The sequence below is a fragment of the Sabethes cyaneus genome, chromosome 1 (genome assembly GCF_943734655.1).
Source record: "Sabethes cyaneus chromosome 1, idSabCyanKW18_F2, whole genome shotgun sequence".
NCBI lineage: Eukaryota > Metazoa > Arthropoda > Insecta > Diptera > Culicidae > Sabethes > Sabethes cyaneus.
The window spans coordinates 23520772-23537706 of record NC_071353.1 but is presented as its reverse complement, the minus strand read 5'-3'; the positions used below and the strand labels follow the sequence as shown (position 1 = coordinate 23537706).

The 16935-nt window shown below is 39.0% G+C and overlaps 1 protein-coding gene across 4 annotated transcripts in view; it reads left to right on the top strand.

The window, feature by feature from the left end:
• Window positions 1–16935, top strand: part of LOC128741123 (5-hydroxytryptamine receptor 1-like) — a 158231-nt gene that overhangs the window by 71548 nt on the left and 69748 nt on the right. The window lies entirely within an intron of this gene.

The window sequence follows — 16935 nt, the reverse complement described above, 5'->3', positions numbered from 1 at the left end:
TTTCATTGAAAATATTTGCCTATTGGAATATTTCAATACTTTGTTTAATATACCTATGTCAACGGCTCCTTCAATATATATAGAACATAAAATCGTAGTGTAATGGTACTAAAAAGGAGAAAACGTTACAATAAATGTCAAACAATTACAGGAAACCAAAGTCATTCCAACCAATATCGATCGCATCGATAACGAACGAGTGACCAATGCTTTCACCAACTCATTCCATTTCCTTTTTATGCTCCTTGCATTCAAATTAGAGCACCTGCCAAAGCTTCGACAGAAGCAGTTATTCCGAAGCTGTTCAGAACCAGCAATTGGAAACACTCCTTCTCAAACGTTTCCGATGGACGCATCTAGGTTAAATCCGGTCTGGAAATACAGAATAAACATTTCATTATAAGCTGTTATCTGCAATCTAGATACATATTCCGAGTTAACTACAAGGTTTTGTGCAGCAGCAGTTGTAAAAACACACTGTCGAGGCTGAACTGGATTTGCTTATTGTCACTTTAATAGCAACTACCACCGGATGTGGCATAACTATGTTATTGTCGTATCTTTTTTTAATATTATAATATCAAGATAGACAAACCCTCATCCTGTGAACTGGAAATGGAACATATTCTAACGTCGATGCATTGTACACACTCAGGTTCGTTCGTACAATACAGGTCATCGTTCGAGTAGTAGAAATTGCAAACACCTGCGGATTTAACGGAGTGCATGTTTGCCGCTGGAAGCCGCGCTGGCTGAGATAATGGGAAAGCCAAAGCCGAGCTCACGTGGGTTAGAAGGAAAGCGAAAACAAAGCGAACTATCGATTTAACAACATGCGAAGACCTCCCCTGGTGATGGGAAGTTTATCCCATCCATCACCCTGTGGGTGGTAGAATTGCAGTGATTTAGATATCTCGCCCATTTAACGACCAGGCGACACAATGGCAATCACACACAGGAGCATTCGAAACAGGTCGCGGTTAGAAGGTAATTGATGCCAGTTTATCCGAAAGATGATAGAAATAGACAGCAGTAATTCATGGTACTATCGAAAAGCGCTATCGAAACGGTTATTTTGCTTGGAATTTGCCAAAAATATACTCTTCATTAGATAAAAACAAAACACCATGCGTTTCCATTACATTCCACTGCGGTCCAGAAAGCCAAATTAGGTGGAATAAATACTCAGTAGTCGTTGATCTTAGACTATTTGAGTGTTAGCAACAAAATCTTGATTTGAGACGCCGCTGTTTTTGGCATGAGCTATTTTAGGGTGACCCTTAAATTAACCAAGATCCAGAAATTAACTTCAAAACGAAACAAGATAGAGCGATATTCACTCCAGCAATTTTATTGCTTGAAGTATTTTGAGTAATATTGCAGAAGACGGAATTCCTCTATCTCAAACCGTTTCCATATTAGGGCGTTTTTCCTGAATCAAGTTAGGGTGACTCTGCTATTTTGCGATTTTTCTCCATAACTTTTTTATTTTGCATTTCTCGTAAAACACTTCTTCAGTTGACTTTTGAGACTCAATAAGACGCAACTTTTGGTGAAAAAAGAAACTGGCTATCTACTTTACTTCTACACTTATATTCAATTTTGTGTTAAAAAGAGGCCGTTTTCAAATGTTAGTATCTTAGAAGGATGCAGGTAGAATTGAAATTGGTTGATTGCGTTTGAATGAACGTGATTTTCTGTGCATAATATCAAAAAATTGGCGAGGGGATTTTTGCCTATCTCAAATAAATCAGCTTTGAATATGTGGGGTTCTAACAGATTTAAGTATAGAAAAGTTAACGAGCTGCGCCATAACTCCGGAACGCTTTGACTGTTCTACAGTAAACTTGGCGTAGGGGAATTGTGTATAACGTGCTCCCCCTGGCCAATGTGCCCCCCCTTCGTTTTTCGCTAAACAAGCGAAATCAAAATGCAAAACCACCCAGAAACCATAGTATTTGATGGAACTAGCCTACTATGCAAGTATGACAGTTGTCACATGCTGTAAAAACAAAACAAAAATAAATTTGTTTTTGAGCAGCTTCCGATGTAACTTTTGCCGTCATTTCTATAAGCTATTTTCTTGTCAAAATCTGTAAATAACCGGTTGTTGCGATTCGGTGGCGTAAAGTGAACTTCAAAAAGACATCCCTGCCAAAAATAACGGTATGAAACGCTTGATTTGCTTTAGCATTCAATATTTTTCCAAATAAGTAAAAGCAGGCCAATATGCCCCACTTGCGGTGGTGCAATTTGCCCCCTTGCAAATGTGGCTATAAACATAGGTAAACAGATCTAAGTTAAAGCCAATTGCCATTATTTAATTCAATTAATATTGTAGAGCAACCGTGGTGGGAATAATTTATTACCAACGTCCAAATTCTAGGCAATTCAACTACCCGGTACAAAACGCCACAGCTGCAGTATAATGTGCCCCATGCAGAAAAGAAAAAGTGCACCAGAAGGCCGAAACTAGGTTTATTTTACATAAAATAACGATATTTTGCAAAACAAAGGAAATAGTTTTACTTTCTACAAACTAGAGTTAGTCTGTCACTGGTAGAAATACTCAAATTACCGCATTGGGCATATTATACCGCAGGTGGGGCATTTTACCCCGCGCAGACGAGAAACACAACATTTAGGTGCTTTTATTAAATATTTCCTAGCATGTTTATTCCACAATACTAAATGAAATAAACAATTGCAATTGGTTGTCAGCTTATATACCAACATATACACGTAGTTGTAACGTTAATTTGGGGAAGTATAACGGAGATATATCCATTTATTCTTAGGGGGGGGCACATTATACACATTTCCCCTACATGTTTCTTGACATAAGTGAAACAGCACAGCGGATTGGTAAAAGCGCGGTGGTCACTAAAAGGGGGGAGGGAGGTCCAAATAAGTAAAAGAGGCGAACCAGCCGCAGGCTGAAAACCTCTCACATATAAGAATAATAATAATAATATCTTGAATTTGGACCGTTAGAAGTTGTACAAGTGACTGGGAGATAAGAGGAAGAGCGTGTGAAAAGATATTAGGGTCACAATTACGGGAGGAGAACAATATAAGGAAGGCTTTTGTTTCTCTTTCATTATCTTCGGAGAGACGTACAAGTTGCTATAGACAAAAGGGACGCTGACCCAGGAGAGTTAATCAATGGGAGGGGTAGATATGTCTAAATGAGAAAAAAAGCTTTGTTTTCTGTATTATAAGAATTTGCAAACTGAAACGTAGTGTTGTGAAGCCCGCATTCGTGTGGTCGAACGTTCTCTCGTGATTTTCTTCTAATGAACACACATACATGAGCACTTCTTTCGGATTCCGTTCATGATGCTCCCATGCACTGCGACAAGTTTTTGCCAGTGTGTATTTAGTTATCAGCCACGGTCGTCGCTGACGCTCGTCATTGCAATCCAGCAGTTGATACAAATCATCGCTCGCAATGACTCGCACTCTTACCCGCGTGTGTAAGCGGGGGTGTAAAATGAAGAAGAAAAGAAGTAAAGTAACATCCGTATCCATACATCCTAGTGTGCCTCTCGTGCTCACAACCTGTTCACAGCTCGTGAGCTTTGGCTTCGCGGGCTGGCTGTGCAGAAAGTTGCTATGAGGCTGTACACTCGCGAGTGTGTAGGTAGCAGAATGTATGCACACCGTACCAGCAGTTGTTTGTCGTAGGCTTGCGTCAGTGAAGTAAGCTTTGGATGCAACGGTTTTCACACTCGCTCGCCTGACATTGTCAACCTTATCGAAAACAGATGTACAAGTGGTTGAAAGACACAAGGATGGTGGCCTCTGATGAAATGGGAGGTTTGAATCACGGAAATCACCGTTGCGAGTATAAAACTATCTAAACTTCTCAATTCATTAATACTACAAAAGTTCAAATTAATGGACAAAGTAGTCAAATCCCCCAATAGAAAAAACTTCTCTTACGGTAGTTGACTACAATAGACGTGGGTGAGACACAATTCGTGTCTAAAAATAACGCTTTTCCGCCAGTTATCGTGGCACACTAAACTGTTGTAACGCGCGGATCCCTTAGCTTGGTAAAACGAAATGAATTACAAGCCTAGTAAGTGTAGCTCCAATGACTTTGCTTCATCTAATTTTCCGCTATTTCCCCTTCACGTCTTATTCCACTCTATGATACTACCCAAGCAACCAAAAGTTCGAATTTCACTTAAGAAACAAACTTAAAAGTTCATATTTGGTACAAATTTAGTTCCACAGAACTTTCTTGCTGAACAACCAGACATTACATTTGTAAACCGAACTTCATTCTCATTAAAGTCCCAATATATCTATAGCAACTTGAAAGTCCAACATGCAGCTTGAAAGTTCAACATATTACTTGAAAGTAACTTAGAGTTCGGATAATGGTGTCTAAGGAAGGTTAACAAGCTTTATGTCTATGGATCTATAGCTGGCTAAGCGGCTTTACTTGTAATTAACCGAACTCAAAGTTGCCTTAAGTTCGCTGCATAGAGCGCTAAGCAGCTTCTAAAGAAACTTTGGCAAAAGTTTATAAAACAGCACTTTTAGTTCTATTTTTATACTTTTCTATTTTCTTCCTCCGCCTCATCCTAACTTTTGTAAAGTCGGTTGCGTCGGTCATGCGATTAAGATAGACCATATAAAAAAAAGCCTAACTAACACCGACCGCTGCTGGATTTGAACCCGAGCGTTCCGCGTTGCAAGCCTATCCTAATGCATTGCACCATCTCTGACGCCGCTAGTGACATGAATTTTGTTGAGTCACATCTTCCAGCAACGGAGCAGTGGTATGCGTCTAAGTCACCGAAAAGAAGTACTCGAGTTCAAATCCCCGAGATTTTGGTTGGTGGTGTGTGGTAAGTTACAATAAATTAATATTAAAAAAAAAAACAGTCGGTTATTAACCGAAATTAAATGCCTTAGTTAATGAGAAATGTCATGAATCTGCAAAACAAAAAGAAGTGGGAAAATATTCCCCCAATCTTTTTTTTATTTCTAAAATTATTGGAGTTTCTTTTCGGGCTGAACAGTGTTCTATATAGCGACTTAAGTATACTTTTTGCGAACTTTCTAGTTCTGTTAGAAGCTACTTTGTATTCCCTTCGAAGTTTAATCATCAAATACGAACTTGAAAGTACGGTTAATTACTTAAAAATGAAGTTGAATAGAGTTCTATTCATAATCATTTCGTTGGCTGATTAAGCCAAAAAATCCCCTTTTATCGGAACTTTTGGTTACTTGGGTATGAAATACATTTGATTTCATTACTTTGTCTACCATTCCCTCCGTTTATTGGAAAGACTACCGTTTTTAATGCTTAACCTGATTATAAAGGTCTAGTCAACAAACATGAGGTTGAGTTCTTACATTATCTTTTAGATTTGGACCATTCACACAACTTATAACGGTCTGAATGCAAGATAATCGCAGCCACTTTTACTTATTGGGACCTCTCTCCCCCCCTTTTTAACGACCACTCCCCTTTAATCAACCCCGTGTGCTGATTCACTTATGTCAAGAAACGTGTACGTCAAGTTTACTGTAGAACAGTTGAAGCGTTCCGGAGTTATGGCGTAGCTTGTTAACTTTTGAATACTTAAATATGTTAGAACCCCACATATTCAAAGTTGATTTATTTATGATAGACAAAAATTCCCTCTCCAATTTTTTGATATTACGCACAGAAAACGACGTTCTTTCAAACGCAATCAATTGATTTTAATTCTGCTTGCATCTTTTTAAGATACTAACATTTTAAAACGGCCTATTTTTAACACAAAAGTTAATATAAGTGTAGAAGTAAAGTAGATAGCCAATTTGTTTTTCCACCAAAAGTTGCGTCTTATTGAGCCTCAAAAGTCATCTAAAGAAGTGTTTTGCGAGAAATGCAAAATAAAAGCTTGATTCAGGAAAAACGCCCTGGAAACGGCTCGAGATAGAGGAATTTCGTCTTCTGCAATATTACTCAAAATACTTCAAGCTATAAAATTGCTGAAGTGAATATCGCTCTATCATGTTTCGTCTTGAAGATAATTTCTGGATCTTGGTTAATTTAAGGGTCACCCTAAAATAGCTCATGCCAAAAAAACGGCATCCTAAATCAAGATTTTGTTGCTAACACGCAAATAGTCTAAAATCAACGACTACTGAGTAAACAATTTATTTCACCTAATCTGGCTTTCTGGACTATAGTGCATTCTTGCAACTTGCTACTTAGGACCGTTTCGGTACGACTAGTTTTGTAGTTTTGCATTCCTAAAAAAATGAAGTTTAAGTTAATGAGTTCTCTGAAAAGCTCGTACCTTTCTGTTTTACTAAAACATTAAAGTCGAATAAATGGTTCAAAGTTATAAATTTTTAAAGAAAGAATGATTGACTATTATGTTAGTTTTGAGGTGAAATTACTGTAGTAAAAGGTAGGTTCACTATCCTAGCATAGGCCAAGTAGTTAATGTTAGCCAAAACTGTAAGCATAAATTATGACACTAACAACCAGACGCCAATTGTTTCGTGGATGAATAAAATCTATTCTGTGAAATGGGGCAACTGTTACGGTGGGCGTCGCTTGTTAAGTCTTACAATACCGCAGATTATGGTTCATTGTCTACTTTTTTTCTGCGATGTTCGCCGTTTTTTTTTCTCGTCCTGTCCGTTTCCTTCCTGCTTGGCATGGATTGTATAGCTGGCTTTAGCGAAAGGTGTTCCCAAAAGTTTCGAATAAACTGCAGTCTTTTGTTTTGCGTTGTTTACGAAGAATTTCTTTTGTGGCCGTTTTTTCTGTGCTGATCTTTTCACGGTTTGGACATGAATTGTTTCAGTTCGGTGTACGGATACTTCGCGTTGTACAAAATTTTCTATTGATGCTGCACTGGACGGACCTTACTTCTTACAGCCATGCAGATTATGAAGACTGGCTCAATAGAAAAGCAAGGAAAGTTTGCGCCATTGTGCTTACCCAAAATGGCGTTTCATCATTTTCAATAAAACGACAACAACTTTGGTAATGAATGTGCTGCCATCGTGTTTGTAAAATACTTTACAAACAACTCGCAGCAGTTCGGCAGCAGCCTCGGAACGTCCTTTACCAAATTTGTGTCTCGATGGCGTACATTTCGATTCAATTCTAACGAGACAAAATAGCCCCATTAAATAAACCTGTCCCCAATTTGCCGGTCTCGCATAAGCAACAATGGAAAGTCTTTTGATGTTGCCGAGGAGAAAAAAACATACTTTCTACCCTTCGGGATCGGCCGTCATGAAACAGTAATGAGCAACAAGCCAAATTACCTTACGCCGAAAAACATCACATCACGCCGGACACCCGAAAGCCGAACGGTCTCGAAAAGCCAATCTCCCAAAAAGGAGATATCGTTCATTTTTACTGCCATTAGTGGGGAATCAACGCGGAAATGGGTCCCGTCTTTCGGGCAAAATTCAAACGCTGTCGGTCGGTTTTATATTATTTCAATCAACCGCTTTCGTATTGCAGGTTCCTTCGTGCCTGCCTGGCACCGGGCCGCTTCCGCCTCCACCCGGCCCATTTCGATTCGGCAGTTGCGTGATGGTCGAAGAAAATAAAAACTAAAGCTCACGTATGGCTGTTTTTCCCTGGCACTGGCGGAAACATTTAAAGTGCGCTCAGCAAAAAATAAAAAAAAAACCAAAAGATAACTTAAAATACGATTGTAGCGTTTTCGGAACTTCTGAGCGTGGGGAAAGCTTTGCTTTTCTTTGCATGCTTGCACCATTGGTTTGGCCCTGGATGTGTTTGGACTGCGAGTTTCAGCGTGCATGTGAAAACATTGAGAGCGAATATTTTCCCCAACATTCAATCGTGAAATCGACAGAAAGAATGAGTTTCAAGTCTGTTCTACTGCACATCCGCTCGATCCAGAGGAAATTTAACACATTTTAACAGCGATGGTTTTCGATTTCTATTGGTTTTTTCACTGACTACATACACTGACGTTATTGAAATTCGTTAGTTAGTAGCTATTGAAATGGATGTTGAAAGTACTTGTTTGTGTGACTAGCGGATGAACTGAATATGGCAGTGGATGTTCCAAGTACGCTATACCGGCAGCTCATGGCGATGTTAGAGTTTTATTTTCTATTTACATTTTGCTGCGAAGCTTTACATTCTTTTCAATTTTGGCTATCATCAGTATCACCATACCAAACATCCAGAACCATTTTTCTTTCTCCCGTCGCTTTTTCTTGAAAATCAATAGCTTCTCCCCTCATATTAGATGAAAATCACATTGCTAACATGAATAGAGTAGTTTTGGACAAATCTGACAAGGGAAAAAATTAACAAAAAAAAACCTTTAGGGTCTTAAAGGTAATTTGTATGGGGATTTTTCAAAATTATCGCTATAGCTTGGTCAGAAGGTTCCAGAATTTCATGAAATTTTGTATACGGGCATAGTTAATGGACTAACAAACAACACATAACGCTATTGTGTAATTTAGCCTAAATATGTGTATTGGCGAAGTTCTTCTTCTAAGCTGACTTGCAGCTCTGTAAGGGGGAGATGTAGCGCCCCTACCCAGCGCGTCCTATTTTAACATACTCTGGGGGGGCTCAGTAGCCGCAAGGTTATCGAGTCTGCTTTGACAAGCGAGTGGTCGTGGGTTCGAATCTTAGTAGAATCAAGTCATTCGATGTCAAGTGACTTTAGCATGGGTTTATTCTCAGGCCCCTCCAATTACCCTTCCTTCATGCTGAATTCTATATTTACCCTCTGATGCCTCTTGACAGTGCAAATGTCCCTCCTACAGTTTAGTGTACTGGTCAGAGGTACGAATGAGTCCTCGCCAGGGACGGCTATAATATGGGGATAGTACTGGCAGTGAGGAATATGTGGGTAAAGTAGAGGGTAAAGGGTAAACCCCAATACACACAAGCACTCATAAAATTTAATAAGCATATCGCTCATTTAATAGCGATTATAGCTAAAAGAAATGCAGTGCAGGTCATACAGCAAACACCCGGGCGATATCACAATAGATCAACGATACTGGTCGCAGTGATGAAGTCCACATATGGAAAAAAACATACTCTGAACCCGGAAGTCTTGGACGATATCGAACGAGCAGCTTTTCACGGTTGATATATTAGCATCAATACAGTTAGTTACTCCTGTCTGAAATCAGCAAAAACGTTTACGGTTGATGTTACATTTTCGATCAAACCAATAGCATTCGACAATTTTTCTAGTTTTTCTTGGTCCGCTTTTAATGGTTAATGGTTTAATGGTTACCCCACCCACAGGAAATGAATAGTTTTGTTATTGTACTTTTCTATCCTCTTTGTCAACTCCTTTAGTTCTGATTCCCTGATGTCAAGGAGCATGTATGCTAAGTTTCATAAAGGACGGTCAAGGCGTTTTGGAGTTATGGCTTCGCTCCTATTAGAGACCCTTTCCCCTTCCTATTAGGGAACCTTCCCCCTCCTTTTTGTCAACCCTTCAGTGCTGATTCCCTTATGTCAAGGAACATGTATGCCAAGTTTGGTGAGGAACTGTTCAGGCATTTATGAGTTATGGCCTCCCCCCTGTTACGAACCCCACCCCCCTCTTATCAATACCCCAGTACTGATTCCCTTATATCGAGGAATATGTGTGCCAAGTTTGGTGAAGATCGGTTAAGGCGTTCTGGAGTTCTGGAGATAAGTATTGAAAATAAGCAATCTATACCTATCAAAATGTATTTCTGTCTGTCTGTTTGTCTGTACTGTATATTCCTTATTGAATCGAAAACTACTGAACCGATCGACATGAAAATTTGCATGTAGGGATTTTTGGGACCGGGGAAGTTAGAGACCCCTCCCCCCTAAGAGGGGGAACTCTCATACAAATGAAACACAAATTTCTGCATAACTAGAGAACTAATCAAGCAATTGGAACCAAATTTGGCATGTGGGTGTTTTTGGAGACAGTAATTTTTTCTATGGTGAATTGCGACCCCTCCCCTCTTTAGGAAGGGAATTATGTCCCCTTTAAGAGGGGGGACTTCCATTCAAATGAAATACAAATTTCCTCTTATCTCGAGAACTAATCAAGCAAATGGAACCAAATTTGTCATGTGAGGGTTTTAGGAGGCAAGAATCTTTTTTTTTAAGAATTAGGCGCCTCCCATGTTTAGCAGAGGGGGAGCTCCCATACAAATGAAATACAAATTTCCTCATAACTTGAGAACTAATTAAGCAAATGGAACTAAATTTGGCATGTGGGGGTTTTAGAAAGCAGAAATTTTTTCTATGGTGAATTATGACCCCTTTCCCTTTTAAGAGGGGGGTTTCCATACAAATGAAATAAAAATTTCCTCATAACTCGAGAACTACTCTAGCAAATGTAACCAAATTTGGCATGTGAGGGATTTTGGAGTCTTGAATTTATTTTATGATGGTTAGAGACCTCTCACCCCTGTGGTAGGGGGATAAGGACTCTCATACAAATAAAACAGAAATTTTTGCGTAACTCAGAAACTAATCAAACTCGAGAAAGTCGAGACTCTTCCATAAAACATTAGTCAATAAGGCTATTACAGATATTTTATAAAGTTTTTGTCTTCCCAGTGCCAGTGTTGGGCAATACATTTTTACTTAAAGTTTAAGGTGACACGGTATTGAATCCCAAAATGACCGGAAAAATGGCGTCCATGTGAGGATATGGGTGCAATCGATTCGGCCATATTGGATCCATATGGAGTACCTTTTCTCCTTAAACGTGAAAATCAAATCTATTCTTGCATTTCATATATATGTTATTTTTTTCATGCAAAAATCTACGAAAAGAAAGAACAAATGGCGATTTTTGCAAATTCTATTGTTTGAATTTCCATTTCTGCTTGCGGCGTCTGCGTTAACACGCCTTACACTCATTTTTCGAGTTCTTTAGGATGTAGAGCTCAAGGTTTTTCGCGAAATGGTATTCGGCGAAATGCTATACAATCACGGCGAATATTGCTATCCGCTTTCTGGCTAAGCAATGGGGGGAGAGTGGTTTACTACTTTACTGTGAGGAAAAATTACAAATGTGTAAATTATCAAAGGTTGAACTCAGAAACTTGCAAAACTCGAAATAGGGACAAAGATCATGCGAGATATATGATTTATGTAGAACACAGTTTAATTTGTGGCAATACGAAGTTTGTCGGGTCAGCTAGTAACATGTAAAAGAGCACAAGAGAAGAAGAGAAAGCCCCTTGTCCACTATCCGAGCAAAGTTTTAGAGCAAATTAAAAACAAAATTTGATATCTTGATGTAACGGATTTTGAATACTCGGTGTGATTTCATTTTGGTCGACTTAGCGGTTAAAATATCAAAATTGATTGCAAAAATTCCACGCCGTGAAATTAAATTGTATACTACTTTTGTTATCAAAAATATCAAGCGGAATACTTATGTAGCTGTTACACAATATTAATAGGAAAGCAGAATTAGTTGTCATTTTACTATCATATCATCATCATTTTCTATCATCATATAATTTTAACCCATTAAGCCCCACACTTTTCCCAGCAGGGATAGAAAGTTGAAACTTTCAGGAAAATTCTCTTTTAGATCAACCAAGAAAAAGCCGCTGACATGTATTTTTAATTTTGACCCGGTGTCCCGCAACGCTACGTTGCGAAAACGCAACGCTGGGCGTTAGGAGTATACGTTTTTGCATACCTTCATTATTATGCATATAAATACTTCATCCTTTTTTACCGTTAAATCAAACTTAGGATTTTTATATTGTTTCCGGGATATTTTGAACAAGCGAAAGATAAGATTTACATTCATTTGTTTACTATAAAACAACGACTTCAAATGAAACATCTGCAGCGAACGAACGAAAACAAACGTGCCCGTTGCAAATTTTGAATATCGTTTCTTCCTAGCGTTGCGTTTTCGCAACGCAAGGCTTAGAACCTTTCTTAAAATTACAAAAGTAATCAAAATTATGAAACGAAGTGTTTTTTGGCAAGCAACCGATACTTACTAACACTGATTAAGAGGTCAGACGTAAATAGAGGTAAAATCGAGTTATATGAGCATTTTTCCTTAACTGTCTGAAAAATAGCAAAACCTGTTGGTTTGTCACAGCTGTAATTATGTTACATGTAACATCTGACCTTTGAGCAAAAACAGGTCGATTAGATTTTTTTCCAATCTTTCTTTGTTTATCAGGGTCCAAGTTGATATCTTAAACAGAGCCTTCTCTAGAATCGAATGAAAGTGCGTTGCGTTTTCGCAACGCTGGGAGGAAATGGGTTAAACCAACCATTTTACTAGCAAAAAATTCACGTGAAAATAGATTAATTTAAATATTGAAGGTTTATTTACATCATAAATAGAATCTGTCAACATATTTTCTTTCAACAAAAATGAAAACAAATTGATTGCAAAGTCTGATACATCATAAGTGCCATTTTGACTTGGTAACAAAACATGTTTTCTAGTTGATATCAACAGCAGAATATATAATAATTTTGATATACTTTTGTTGACAATCCTTGCTCGGGTAACCAACAGGGGCAGAGACCGGAACTGGCCTCACGCTCACACCAACACACTCATATCCGAGGCAAGCGGTTTTTCATTAGTGCTTACGGAAACGAATTTTATGAACATCTAATAAATTTGCTATAATAATAATCTATCAATCTTTTCAACTATTCCCTGCACGCAGCAGCTAACTATATTGAGATAAAAACCTATTGTTAGCTGATATTTTCTGCTCTACTCCATTTTGCACTGGAAGCCATACATGTAAGAGAACCGCTTTTTAATGTTTATTCGCTGTTGCTAAATATTATGATATAAATTTAGGATAGGACTCCTCGTTTTCGTTTCATCAAAAATCACTACTATTGAACAGCAATCAGCACAGCTGCAGAGATACTCTAATAAATACGCACAATATTCGTAATGGTGGACACACACACACACACACACACACACACACACACACACACACACACACACACACACACACACACACACACACACACACACACACACACACACACACACACACACACACACACACACACACACACACACAACACGCGCGCGCGCACGCCCTTCTGTCATCTTTAAATTTCATCGAGATTCATGCCCACTTGTCACTGTCACTTCTTTAGTCAGTTTCTTTAGTATTGCGTCACCTTAAGTCCCTGAGTAATTCTCGCTGAAACGGGGTCATTACTGACACGAGGTCTTCAAATATTGGAACTTTTGCGCTTAATTGGTTGAAAATGGTTAAAAAATAAGAATTACACTTTTGATATCTCGAAATACTGGACCCCTCGTTCGCCAAGGGGCCTAACAGTTTAAAAAAAAGTTGAATTTTGAGCAAACCTTGAGATTTATATCATGTGATATTTCATAAATTTGCCATGAAACAACTAACAAATAGCCCGGTTCTGTAAAGAAGAAGAACAGGGCTTTCAAATGGAGTTAAAAAATTTTTGGCGGCCATCTTGGATTTGGTCGCCATATTGGATTTTATCAAAAAACTGCCATTTTCATCATGAGCCCCCCATGTCTTCCGATGGTGGTCTTAGAATTAAAATGAATTGGGGGGATCATGACAAAAACGACGATTTATTGATAAAATTCAACATGGCGGCCAAATTCAAGATGGCCGCCGATTTTTTTTTCACTTTGTTTAGAAACTCTATCCTTCCTCTTTACAAAACCGCGTCATTTGTAGTTTGTTTTGTAGCAAGTTTAGAAAATATCACAATAATTATATGAAAATTGTGAGCCTTGCTAAAAATAACTGGTTGTTTTATTCAAATGAAAATCGGTTGGGATGCTCATGGCGAAAATGACATTTATTTTTGATACAATCCAATATGGCGTCCAAATTCAAGATGGCCGCCAAAATTTTTTTACTCCATTTGAAAGCCCTGTTGGTCTTCTTTACAGAACCGATTTGTTGAACTAACAGATTTTTTAGTTGTTTCATGGCAAATTTATGAAATATCACATGATATAGATCTCACGGTTTGCCCAAAAATCAACTTTTTTTAAAACTGTTAGACCCCTTGGCGAACGAGGGGTCCAGTATTTCGAGGTATTAAAAGTGTATTTCTTATTTTTAACCATTTTCTACCAATTAAGCGCAAAAGTTCCAATATTTGAAGACCTCGTGTCAGTACTAGCCCGTTTCAGCGAGAATTACTCCCCTATTCTGCTTCAAAACACAGTTTGTTTTAACGGAAAGGAGTTTTATCGGGCAGGGAGAAAATTGCGATGCGACCAAAATAGTAAGTTCATGCCATTTAAAATCAAGCCATTCACAAGATCAATATTGTTAAAATCCCAGTGGCTCAGATTTTAAATTCAATTTTTATGTGAATGGGTGCATATTCAGCTTTATAAATCGTTATAAACGTCGAATAATGAGTTTTTTTGTGCGTTGGTCCCCAGTGATCAATTCGCTTGAATCGACGGTAGTTAGACCGCGTGCAGATGTATCTTCTGTACTTGGGAAATTTAGCAATCTTAGAGAAAAAGAATTAAGTTTCGAACACGCATCATAGATTTTTGGGATATCAAAAATAGTTTTTATGTGATTGTGTTTTAACACACGCAAAGAATGAAATGAGAACGCTGGCACTAGAACTTCGATTACGCAGCTTGCTAGCTGGAAATGATGAAATTGAAATCCTACGTCAACAAGTGTTCGTTTCTCAATATTTACTGTATCGGTTTTCTCTTGAAGGGCAGTTCAATCAAGTGCGTTCGTATCGACGCTCGGCCGCTCGCAGGCATTAGCACCAGCAAGTTGCTGCTTCCTGAATCAATAGCACTGGGCAACAAAAGCGAAGGGAAAAAGAATAAATTTTCCAAATTACCAGAGAATGTAGGATTATATTTTTGTAAGTCTTGCGACTGGGGACGTTTTGAGATCATCTATCCATGAGAACGCATGGTTATTTGTGCGATGAACAGTATGCACACAAACTGCATTATTTAAATGACCGTGCGTCTCCAAGAGATTAATCATCATTTGCTGTAGATTTAGATTTCAATTCACGATGAAAACAAATTGCGTTGCCTCGTGTAATCTAAGCAGTAAACACGAGCTCCGAATACAGATGAATCTAGCATTCTAGCCCGTTAATTGAGGAATTCCAAAGATGCTTCACGCTCTAACAAGGGCATCTTAACCGGTTTATGTTTGAACAGTCCGTCGCATACGAAGCAATCGATCAACGTCCTGCGCTCTAGTTCCGGGATGAACAAACAAGCAAACAGTTCCAGTTGAGCAACGAAAACGTTTCACTGCGATGTGCACGGTATGTGTGTGTGTGCGTGTGTGTTTGTGTGTGTTTGCGGGAGGCTTGGAAATAGAATATGCCAAGGGGTTCCATTATCGGTTGACATTCAAGCCTACTTTTGTCCTGTGACTGGCAAGTGGCTTACTAAGAGTTGTTATCTAATAATCTAATTGTTGTCACAGGATGAGAAATAATTCGATTCACGGCTACGTAATCCGGTTTTATTGAAAGCAAGCTAATGAAAGTTATCCTCAGACCCCCAGGTAAACGATGGAATAATAATTCCATGACAATCAGTCATTCCATGCGTCAGGATATTGGAAAAACCTGCCAGCTATGTTCTTCAGTAATGCGGGATGCGGAGAAGGCATCGAGGATGACAAACATTCCGGAATCCAATTATTGCGCTATCCTTTTTTCGCCGATTGAGGTTGGCCTTATTGTACGGCAGCGGAGCGGAACGAGAGACGCCCGTTCACCTGGTTCCCGGGAAGAGACACGGCACTGTTTTTACAACAGCGTGCTGGTGTGATTCGGCAAATTTGGTGCTTCTCTAAGCACTCTCAATATTGACTTCGGACTAAATGGAATCGTTTTGCGGAATTCCGCAATCCCCGGACTGGGGAATGAGTTGCACAAAAATATCAACTGAAACTGACAGAGAAGTTGAACTCTCGCTCGTACATGACTTGCAGCGTTGTTGTTGTTCAGGTACCTACCCACAACCAATACTTGACATACCGATAAGATTTGGGATTTAATCCGGTAACAAAAAATTCATGTCGTTTTGGTAAGATGACGGATTATGCAATGTTTCGTTGCCTTTTGTGATGCTTTCGCTTAGAAAACTCGACATATTTGTTGGAGCTGGGCTTTGAGTATGTCAAATATGTGTGTTATATTGCAGCTCTCGTATAAAAGAGTCGATTAGGTGCAATTTCACGTCGCTTTCATGATCCAGTATCATGAAAAAGAGTACGTATGTAGCAAATCGGTAAACTACTTTACTGGCGGGAAAATGTTCCATCATGGAAGTTTGACCTACGTACAATTTTGCCCGGCTGTCTCGGGGCTCATCATTACCATCGTCATAGCCGTCGCGTCGAAAGCACTCAGCCTGAGCATGGTTTAATCTTTCGCGGCGAAGCGACGCCAACGGGCAAAATGTATGACGGTAATGGCCTTCGGCTGTAAGGACTACCGCGGCGCGTCGTCGCAGGTGAGAGGGAGAAACAACTTGTTATGAAGGTATGACACGCCATTCATCATCATCAGCATCGTCATCCTCGTCGTCATCACCAACTATCATCTGCTGCCAGTATATGGTTCGGCTATTTTATGTTTCCCGCAGCGAAATGGGCCTGTAAAAGGGGATTACAGTTTTCCCTTCGCACACTAGCACAATTACCGTGGAAGTTCGTTGCTAATGGATGTAAGTGACTGGCTGAATTTGGATCTTCTTATGACATTTTATAGCCATCCCATATTGTGTTACGATTATAACCAACCGGCGTAGATTTGATATTCTCGCTCGGCCATATTATCTGGCCAATCCGGTTATGTGATGTTTCGGAATATTGACTTATTGTTCGTTTACTATGGGTTGTGATGGTTTCGGACTAATTTCATGAAACCAAAAAAAAAGT